The sequence below is a fragment of the Schistocerca americana genome, chromosome X (genome assembly GCF_021461395.2).
Source record: "Schistocerca americana isolate TAMUIC-IGC-003095 chromosome X, iqSchAmer2.1, whole genome shotgun sequence".
Lineage (NCBI taxonomy): Eukaryota > Metazoa > Arthropoda > Insecta > Orthoptera > Acrididae > Schistocerca > Schistocerca americana.
The window spans coordinates 566,953,767-566,963,375 of record NC_060130.1 but is presented as its reverse complement, the minus strand read 5'-3'; the positions used below and the strand labels follow the sequence as shown (position 1 = coordinate 566,963,375).

At 29.6% G+C, this 9,609-nt stretch overlaps 1 pseudogene; it reads right to left on the bottom strand.

The window, feature by feature from the left end:
* Nucleotides 1-4,535: 4,535 nt before the first annotated feature.
* LOC124555447 lies at nt 4,536-5,332 on the bottom strand (annotated as a pseudogene).
* Nucleotides 5,333-9,609: the final 4,277 nt, after the last annotated feature.

The following is a 9,609-nucleotide window of genomic DNA, read 5'->3' as shown; positions in this document are numbered from 1 at the left end:
AAGGGACATACCAAGGGCTACATACGGGATTTGTATCAATTGGATTACGATGAGGAATATCTTTTTTTATTGCATCAGAAGTACTATTCTTTGTTACATTTTTCTGAGCATTTTTAGAAGAAGACTAGCACCTGCAATTGAACTAGGGATACTATGACCTCCAATAGGAATTCAACCTTTTAATCCTATACAAATTCCATTACTTAATAAGCTATTCTTTTGGCATCAGGAGTAACAGTAACATGAGCACATTATAGTTTAATAGAATCTAATCATACTCAAGCATTACAAGGACTATGCTTTACAGTATTACTAGGACTGTACTTTAGTATACTTCAAGCATACTAATATTGAGAAGCACCCTTCACCAATGCAGATGCAGTTTATAGATCAACATTCTTTGTTGCAACAGGATTCCATGGTCTACATGTAATTATTGGAACAATTTTCTTATCAACATGTCTACTTCGACATTCAATAAATCAATTCTCACCAAGACACCACTTTGGATTTGAAGCAGATTGAAGCTACCTTAAAATAATAAAATAGAATAATCAATAATGAGAGTGACAGGCAATGTGTACACACCTCAGAGCCAATATCAGTTAAATTAAACAAATTAAATTGCTATCAAATCACCTTCATTAACAGTATTTCACCATCAAATCCGTTATAAACAAAAATCTATTGTACCGCACCTCCTCTTAACTATAAGCTGCCCCTTGACCTGAAATATTTTATAATTTATAAATCTTGAGAATTATAACTCTAATAAGATTCTTTGATAATGGAGATATACAAACAAATAAATTAAGTAGAGTAAATCGTTTATTATCAATAATGGGGTAGGTTCCTCTGAATGGTACGAGATACCACCAAATTCTTTGGGTTTAAAGACTTTAACTAATAGTACCCTGGTAAATATAATTAACATTTAAACTAATAGGGTATCTAATCCTAGTTTATTATTTAAATTTCACAGATTCATAAAAAGAGTTATAAATAAATTTTAACATTTCACCTTACAAATCTATATTTTAACCCTAAAAATATAAACAACTGTTTTAACCAATAATATTCACTTGTATCAATCGTATAACCACGGCTGCTGGCACGAATTATGCCGATACTAAATCAATTGTTAAATCCAAAATCACTTGATAATTAAATCAAATTACTGCAAATAGAACATTTAGTTTAACGAAAATTACAAATAATACATAGAAAAAGTGAATAAACAAGCAAGAATAAAAATTTTGGAAACAAAAATAAGAAATTTGAAAATTTATAAAATTAAGAAAAAATAAAAGATTGAAATATTTAAAGAAAAAATGACAAAAAAAAAGAAACGCACCCCCGTATGACCACAACAACTTCTCTATTATATTTAAATAAAGATTAATGTGGAACATGTATACCAATAAATGTATTATATTCTTTCTTATTTAATCTTCCATTTCACTAATAATAAAGAAAGATTAAATAGTAATATAAATATATTTTATACAATTATGTAATTTAATGTAATATGTTATTAATATAAAATTGACTTTATATTGAATTAACTTAAATATTAATTATTTATATAATTTAATTATAGAAAATTATGTAATTATATTATTATAATTAATATAATCACTTATATTAATATTTAATATAATTAATTATAATTATTATATCCAATTATAATAATATTTAATATTAATATACAAATTATTATATAATTTATAATATAATAACCTATTTTAAGCTAAAAACATAAGTAGCTACAATCGTAGGTAAAAAAAGGTATTAAGATAATCATTTAATAATAATAAAATAACATTATAGGTATTTAAATTAAATTAAATGAAATATATTAATATAAATTATTTATTGTATATATATATTCAAATTATCCGAGTCGAGATAAATTAATTAGAAATAACCAAAATAATACATAAACATATCCAAAAAAATTTTTTATTTGTATATTAAATATTCATGAAGTGCCTGATTAAAGGGTTACCTTGATAGGGTAAATCAAGTAAATAAAAACTACCTTCTTCAAAAATTACATAAGACAGATTTAGACTACCTCCTTTAGTATCAAAAACTATCGTGCATCATACACCTTAATGTAAAAAGGTAAGCTAAACAAGCTAATGGGTTCATACCCCATTTATAGAGGTATCAATTCTCTCCTTTTTACTGACCAACAACTCTACAAAACTTCTCTTCCAATCAACATTAATGATAGGAATGTTCCTGTCCAATACATCAAACTACTGATTCGGAGTTTGAATAGGATTTGAGAACAACTTACTTTTATTTATTCCGCTCCTAACAAGAAATAAAAATATAATAATAAATGAGTCGTCAAATAAATATTTTTTTGTCCAAGCAATAGCATCGACAATACTATTATTTTCAATTTTGCTGATTCAAATAAAGTATCCAATAGGGTGAGAAACAGAATTTATTCCGATCATAATTTGTGGATCGAAAAACAAACATAAATAAATGATATAATAATGAAGAGTTTATTTATTCCTCATGTCACCCAAACAAAAATCATCATTAAATATAGAAATACAAACAAAAAACTATATATAAAGTAAAATGTTCAGCTCTATAGGGTCTTCTCGTCCTAAAGAAAAATTGAAGCCTTTTGACTCAAAAGTTAAGTTAAAAAATTTATTAAGAGACGGTTGATTTCTCATCAAGCCATTCATTCCAGCCACTAATTAAGAGACTAATGATTATGCTACCTTTGCACGTTCAAATAATCGCGGCTCTTTAAAAATCCTCTCTGTGAGCAGGCCAGACCTCAAAGTATTTTCAAGAGGACATGTTTTTGATAAACAGGCGAAAACAATTTTGCCTAGTCCACGAGGTAAAAATTATATACAAAAAATATACTAATTCTATCATTATTACAAAAATTTTAAAATTAAGTCAATAATCTTAATAAAAAACCTTTCTAAGAATTATTATTGGGGCTTAAATCAAAAATCTCTACGCCAACTTCTAGCATATTCCTCAATTAGACATTTAGGGTGAATAATTAGATCCCTAACAGTCAGAGAAAACATCTGAGAACTATATTTTATTATTTACTCACTATTATGATTAATTATGGTCATATTATTTAAGCAAATAAATCTATTTTTTATAAACCAAATTTATTCAGCCAGAAATATAAAAACTGAAATTAAATTCATAACATTTCTATCTCTCCTATCCCTAGGTGGGTAACCACCATTCCTTGGATTTCTACCAAAATGAATTGTAATACAATCTTTAATAGAAAATAACACAACAACTATTATAACCATTATGGTTGTATTAACTACAATTACACTTTATTATTATATATGTATTAGATTCTCAGCCCTAATTATGTCATACACAGAAAATTCATGATCTGTAAAAATGAAGTCTCAAAATTCAAGAATTATTCTTCCTATAACAGTAATAATTTCAACAATAGGATTAATCTCAACATCAACCTTAATCTCATTATACTAAGGACTTAAGTTAAATAAACTAATAACCTTCAAAGTTATAATTAAAAGAATAATCTTTTAGGCCTTAGTGAAACTTTACACCTCTAGAATTGCAGTCTGGAATCATAATTGAATATAAGACCTAAAACATGGTAAGAGAGAAACATCTCATAAGTAGATTTACAGTCTACCACCTAAAATTCAGCCATCTTACCGCAAAAATGATTATTCTCAACAAACCATAAGGATATTGGCACTTTATACTTCTTATTTGGAGCATGAGCAGGAATAGTAGGAACATCAATAAGAATACTTTGCCGAAGGTGAATCAGAGTTAGTTTCAGGTTTTAATATTGAATATGGTGCAGGCGGGTTTACTTTAATTTTTTTAGCTGAGTGTACTAGTAATGTTTTTATAAGAATATTTTTAGCTTTAATTGTTTTAGGTGGTGATTTTTATTCTTTTATATTTTTTATTAAGCTTGCTGTTATGTCCTCTGGTTTTATTTGAGTTTGGGTTACATTACCACGATTTCGTTATGATAAGTTAATGTACTTAGCTTGAAAAAGTTTTTTGACTTAATCTTTGAAATTTTTTATTTTATTTGTTGGTTTAAAGATTTTATTTATTTCATTTATTTAGTGAAATTTTTTAAGAAAAGTTAATAGAAGAGTTAAACTTCTAGTTTTATGTTTTCAAAACATATGCTTTTCCTAAGCTAATTAACTTATTATTCCTTAATTAGTTTATCTCATGTGTTTGAAACATAAACATTAAATAATAAGTATGTAATGTAGATAATTGTTAAGATTTGTCCTGTTATAAGGTTCTTCAACAGGTCATTTACCAATTCATGTTAATAAGCATACAACAACTACTATAATTCAGAATATAATCTGATTAATAGGATAGAATTGAATACCTCGGAATGGTGTTTTGTTATAAAATGGTAAAATGATTAAGGTTCTAATTGATAAGAATAATGCAATAACACCTCCTAGCTAATTAGGGATTGATCGTAGAATTGCATATGCAAATAAGAAATATCATTCTAATTGAATATGAACGGGGGTTACTAATGGGTTAGCAGGTACAAAATTATCTGGATCCCCTAGGAGGTAAGGTTTAATCAAGCACAGTATAATTAATAATGATGTTATTAATACAAATGTAATAGAATCCTTGAAAGTAAAGTATGGGTGAAATGGAATTTTTTCAATATTTCCATTTAGGCGTAAGGGGTTATTAGACCCTGTTTGGTGAAGAAAGAATAAAAGATTAAATGGTAGTACAAAATGGAATGTAAAGAATCGATGTAATGTTGCGTTATCAACAGCAAACCCTCCCCACACTCATTGAACTAAATCTGTTCCTAAATATGGAATTGCTGATAATAAATTAGTAATTACTGTCTCACCTCAAAATGATATTTGATTCCAAGGTAAAACGGATCCTATAAATGCAGTTGCTATAACTAAGAACAGAATTACTGTACCAATTATTCAGGTGTGTATGTATATGTAAGATCTGTAGTAAATTCCTTGTCCTACATGTAAATAAATACAAATAAAAAATATGGAAGCTCCATTTGCATGTAAGGTTCGAATAATTTAACCATTATTTACGTCTCGGCAGATGCGAACTACACTACTAAATGCTATTTTAATATTTGATGTATAATGTGTAGCTAAAAATAGTCCAGTTACAATTTGAATTACCAAACATAACCCTATTAGGACCCAAAATTTCTTCAAAATGAAATATTTGTTGGTGCGGGCAAATCAACTAAAGAGTTATTAATGATTTTAATTAAAGGATGTCTTAATCGTAAGGGTTTATTCATTAGTAAATTATCTTATTTTACGAATAGGCCCCTGGTTAATATTAGTGACTTTAACAACTGCTAATAGTGCTAAAAATAAATAAATTATTAGTATTATTGTGATAATGAATGTTGGTCTATTATATAGTTTTTGTAAAGATATTGTTATTTCTTGATAATTGATTGAATTATCAATATTTATAGTTTCAATATTCTTGAAAAAGTCTATAAATGCTGTTATATTTAAAATAATGAATGTTGAAATAATAAATACTCATATTGTTAATGTAATAATTATCGTAACTGATTTAGGTTGAAATATTTCGTTTGATGCAATTCTCGTAATATAAATAAATAGAACTAATATACCACCAAGAAACGTTAAAAATAAAATATGTGATAATCAATATCATTCCATTAATGTTCCTGTTATTAGTCCAACTAGAAAAGTTTGTAGGATAATGAAAAGCATTATTGATATTGGGTGTCTTAATTTAATAAAATTAATATTTATTACGTTTGATAGTGATATAATTATTATTTTGATCATTTCAGGGGTTAGTTTATTAAAATATCGATTTTGGGGACCGATGATGGAGGCTTTTCCACCTCTGAAGTTTTAAAAGTGGGGGCTGCTCTTATTTCCGGTTTACAAGACCGGCGTTTTTTTTTTCAACTATTAAAACTAATGTTTATATTCTCTGTCTTAACTTCTTTATTGATTTACTTTGCTGGTGTTTATGTTTTTTCTTCTAAACGTAAGCATTTATTAATGGTTCTTTTGAGATTAGAAAATATTGTTCTTTCTTTATTTATATTAGTTATTGTTTTTCTTATTTTGATTATGATTAATTTTTTCCTGTTATTTTTTTGGTTTTTTCTGTTTGTGAAGGTGGTTTAGGTGTTTGTATTTTAGCTTCAATAATTCGTTCTCATGGAAATGATTTTTTTTTAATTCTTTTGGTTTATCTTTATGTTAAAGTATTTACTTATAACTAAATTTTTGATCCTTCTTTGTTTGGTTAATATTTGTTGATGGTTGGTTCATTCTTTAATATTTCTGTCTAGTTTTGTTTTATGATTTGTGTTCATTCATACACAGATTTGAATATAATTAGATATTATTTTGGTATTGATTATGTTTCTTTTAGTTTGATTTTGCTTAGTTTTTGAATTTGTTCTTTAATAAATACTGCTAGAGGTTCAGTTTATTTAAGTTCTTATCATTCTAATTTTTTTGTCTTGATGGTCTTAATTTTAATGATTATGCTTTATTGTTCGTTCGCTAGATTGAGTCTTCTTTCTTTTTATATTTTTTTGAGGCTAGATTAGTTCCTACTTTACTTTTGATTTTGGGTTGAGGTCCTCAACCTGAACGCTTACAGGCTGGTGTTTATTTAATTTTTTATACTCTGGTTGCTAGATTACCTTTATTATTAGTGTTATTTACTGTTTATGATTTTTCTAATACTTTATATTTTCCTTTATTGGTTGATTTTGGTTCTTATTATTTTATATTTTGTGTTTATAGTTCTTGCTTTTTCAGTTAAGATGCCAATTATTTTGGTTCATTTATGGCTTCCTAAGGCTCATGTTAATGCCCCTATTTCAGGTAGAACGATTCTTGCTGGTGTTTTATTAAAGTTAGGTGGTTCTGGTATTTTTCGTGTTATGAAGGTTATTTCTTATTTGGGTTTAAAGTTTAATTATTTTTGATTGTCCTTGGGTTTATCTGGTGGGGCTATTGATAGATTTATTTGTTTTGTCAGGTTGATTTAAAGTCTTTAATTGCATATTCTTCAGTTGCTCATATAAGAATGGTTATTGGAGGATTGATGAGCATGAATTGATGAGGTTGTATAGGTTCTCTTTCTTTAATGGTTGGTCATGGTTTATGTTCTTCTGGTTTATTTTGTTTATCTAATATTATTTATGAACGTTTAGGTAGACGAAGACTATTAATTAACAAGGGTATAATTAATTTGATACCAAGAATGGCTTTATGATGGTTCCTTTTGAGATCATCTAATATAGCTGCTCCTCCTTCTTTACATTTGGTAGGTGAACTTAGATTACTAAATAGAATTATGTCCTGATCTTCTTTTAGATTTTTTGCTTTAATTTTTTGTCTTTGTTTAGAGCTGTTTATACTTTATGAATGTATTCTTATTTTCAGCATGGTAATTATTATTCTGGTGTTTATACTTGTTCTCTTGGTTATTTTCGTGAATATCGTCTTTTACTTTTACATTGATTGCCTGTAAACATTCTTTGTTTAAAGGGCGAGTATTTTTTTGCTTAGGTTGCTTAAGTATTTTAATTAAAAATGTTGTTTTGTGGAATCAATGATATGAATATTTCATCTTAGGCCATGAATTTATTTTCTATTTGTTTTTTGAGTTTTTTTTACTGAAGTTCTTTCAATTACAATTGGTATGAATCTGTGGTTTGCTCCACAGATTTCTGAGCATTGTCCAAAGAACAGTCCATTCACGATTGGTGGACTAACAGGATTAGTATTAATTGAATTGAATTGAATTGAAAATGATAACAAACTTATTTTCAACATTTGATCCATCAACTAATATCTTCAATTTATCATTAAATTGAACTAGAACATCTCACGAAATAAGCGACAAACCAAAAAAACTACAAAGAACGAAACTCATTTAGCTTGAAGGGGGGAACCAGATGGCGCTATGGTTGGCCCGCTAGATGGCGTTGCCATAGGACAAATGGATATCAACTGCGTTTTTTTCATTTTTCAAATAGGAGCCCCCATTTTTATTCCATATTCCAAGAAATATGAAGGCTTTAGTTGGACCGCTTTTCCGCTTTGTGGTAGATGGTGCTGTAATAGTAACAAATGGGTAAGTACGTGGAACCACGTAACATTCATGCAGTGCGGACGGTATTTGCTTCTTGATACATTACCCGTGGTAAAATGGACCATTCACCAATTGCGATAATGGTTCATATCGTGTTGGTGTGTGGCTATTGTGAGCAAAGTAACCAAAGGGCGTGTGCTATGTTTGCTGCTCGGTACCCTAGACGACATCATTCAAGTGTCCGGACCGTTCGCCGGATAGTTAGGTTATTTAAGGAGACAGGAAGTGTTCAGCCACATGTGAAACGTCAACCACGACCTGCAACAAATGATGATGCCCAAGTAGGTGTTTTAGCTGCTATCGCTGCTAATCCTCACATCAGTGGCAGACAAATTGCACGAGAATCGAGAATCTCAAAAACGCTGGTGTTGAGAATGCTACATCAACATCGATTGCACCCGTATCATATTTTCATGCACCAAGAATTGCATGGTGACGACTTTGAATGTCGTCTACAGTTCTGCCACTGGGCACAAGAGATATTACGGGACAATGAAAGATTTTTTCACATGTTCTATTTAACGACGAAGCGTCATTTACCAACTGTGGTAACGTAAACCGGCATAATATGAACTGAAACGTCCCCTTAGAAAAATAACTGTGCTTAAACTGACACACAATAATTTTTTTAGTGCAACGCAATCTGACTTTCAGTAATCCCTACAAGAGAATGGCCCTGACTAAATGAACCTATACGTTTCACAAATCACTTACCTCACAAAAATCTTCGTTACTCCAACTACTGCAATACAGCGAGCGCCTCTACTGCCAGCTAAATAAAAGATTCAAACTACGGAAGGCACTAACTACTGATAGGCATAGTTAGCAAATGAAAGATTTTAATAGAGAACAAACAATGTATTTACCTTAATAGTCATAATATATATAGCAGTTCATGCCATCCAGTCTTACAAATTTCAAAACTCCGCCATTTCTCTCCTCACATCCACCACTGCTGGCTGCTCACCTCCAACTTCTCATCGCTACCCGCTGCTCACATCCATCTGCCCAACACTACATTGGGAGACAACAATGCAAACTAGCGACAGACTGGACACACCACACCCAGTGATTTTTCACACGGAGCGCTACGTGGCGTTACCAATAAGAAAACCTAAACAGTCTACTTACAGCACTATTGGGAACGATGGCTGCAACAAGTGTAACATCAGCGACCTTGGTGCGTTGATGTATGGTGCAGCATTATGGAAGGAAGAATAATTGGCCCCTATTTTATCGATGACAATCTAAATGGTGCAATGTATGCTGATTTCCTGCATAATGTTCTACCGATGTTACTACAAGAAGTTTTATTGCATGACAGAATGGCGATGTACTTCCAACATAGCGAATGTCCGGCACATAGCTCGCGTGCGATTGATGCGGTATTGAATAGTATATTTCATGATG